Source organism: Sinocyclocheilus anshuiensis, unplaced genomic scaffold (assembly GCF_001515605.1).
Source record: "Sinocyclocheilus anshuiensis isolate Anshui unplaced genomic scaffold, SAMN03320099.WGS_v1.1 scaffold626, whole genome shotgun sequence".
Classification (NCBI taxonomy): Eukaryota; Metazoa; Chordata; class Actinopteri; order Cypriniformes; family Cyprinidae; genus Sinocyclocheilus; species Sinocyclocheilus anshuiensis.
The window spans coordinates 998648-1000866 of NW_015544167.1; positions in this window are offsets into that span (position 1 = coordinate 998648).

Sequence of the window (2219 nt, forward strand, 5' to 3'; positions counted from 1 at the left end):
TTGGTGGGTTTTTGTTAAATGTGAGCCAAAATCATCACAATTAAAAGAACCAAAGACTTAAACTACTTCAGTCTGTGTGCACTGAATTTATTTAATACACGAGTTTCACAATTTGAGTTGAATTACTGAAATAAATTAACTTTTCCACGACATTCTAATTTATTGAGATGCACCTGTACAGTATGGAGTCCAAGGCAGCAATTCAGTATCTTGTGTCGACGCCCCACGGAAGAGAGGGATGGGGTGAGCAGTAGCTCATTATCATTTAAAGAGACATGCACTGAAATGGGTCGCTGTGAACAGAGCTGTTTTTGACAAGGAAAAAAGGTGTGTTTTACATGACCATTGAGGAATTTTAACCAAAGTATGTTACAGACATTTCATGAAGACCCTAAAGAATCACACCAACTTGTGAAAATGGGCATCCGATGTCCCCTTTAAAGCAAAACTACTATGAGATAGGCCCAAGGTCAATGAAGTTGGCGAGATGACAAGATGGCGGTGTAATATTTTTCAATCTCTGCGGACTGGACTAATGATTTTGGTGACAGTTAACGGGCCGATAAATTTGGGAGCAAGTTTATTACAAACAGTGTGGAGAGAAATTTTCTTAGATGAAAGCCACACTTTTTGACCAACGATGTAGACGGGAGGCTTCGACCGGTGGCGATCGGCCTGAGCCTTGATGTGCGCTCCCACCCGGAGGAGAGTCTTGTCTGGCTCTGCTCCAGGTGCGACGGCACCTCTGGACAAAAGCGTGAGCAGAGGGAACCGCGACTTCAGATTCCGTACTGAGAAAAACAAGTGGCTGGTATCCTAAACTACACTCAAATGGAGACAGGCCCGTAGCCGATACCGGTAAAGAGTTGTGTGCGTACTCAACCCATGAGAGCTGCTGACTCCAGGAGGACGGATTCTGTGAAACCAAACATCGTAACGAGTTCTACATTTTGGTTGGCTCTCTGTCCAGGGTTCCCACGCTTCTTGAAAGTACTTGAATTTCAGACATATGGATTCAAGGCCTGGAAAGTACTTGAATTTCAGACATATGGATTCAAGGCCTGGAAAGTACTTGAAAACAAACATAGGTCCTTGAAAGTGCTTGAATTAAATTTGAAATAAATTTTATGGCGCTATTTCAAAAATTGTCCTATATGTTCTGTCAGACAGAATGAAACGGCACTAATGATTGGGGGTGGAGATGGGGCAGCGCGAGAAAAAAAAAAAAAAAAAAACCTGCAACATGGAGCTAAGGAGCGAATGTAGAACTTGAAAAATTGGAAAAACAGCTTAGTGAAAAGCGTGTACAGTTTAAAAGTATATTGAAAGTTCTATTTTTTTATTTATTTTCTTTATATTTTTTTGCAGATTTGCACATGTACAAGGTTTTTTAAAATATTGACCTTTTGAGCAGCTGCATGTTTGAGCAGCTGCATTCCTCTTGGTCAAAGATGAAAAAAGGATTTACAATAAAAAGTCATTTACAAAATTATTGTTATAATTTTGTTGATTTATTAATGAGTAACGTCTCTTTTGAGTGAATGTGCAAATTTTTAATGTTCTTTCAAATTTAAATCTGGTACAATGTACAAGAAAAAAACCAGTTTGATGCATATTTTATCAATATTTTAGAAATTGTATTTTAATATTACCAGTTACCAGTTCACCTTTATTTATATAGCGCTTTTAACAATACAGATTGTGTCAAAGCAACTGAACAGCATTAATCATAACACTACATATGCTGGGGTGTGAATTTGATAGGTGCTTGATATAAAATAAATGGTGCTTTAAAAAGTCCTTGAAAGTCCTTGAATCTGGTGTTCATGAAAGAGTGGGAACCCTGTCTGTCTGTCCATTACTCTGGGGATGGAATCCGGAAGAACCGGAAGAAATCGCCCCTAATAAATGACAAAATTCCTAAATGAATACCATAAATGAAATATTCCTATTTCTCCTATTTCATTCATTTAGGAATTTTGTCATTTATTAGGGGCGACTGTTAGTCTTTCTTCCGGATTCCATCCCCAGAGTAATGGACAGACAGACAGGGTTCCCACTCTTTCATGAACACCAGATTCAAGGACTTTCAAGGACTTTTTAAAGCACCATTTATTTTATATCAAGCACCTATCAAATTCACACCCCAGCATATGTAGTGTTATGAAAGACCTTACATTACTTAGTTCACTTACACTAAACATTTACATAAAACATTT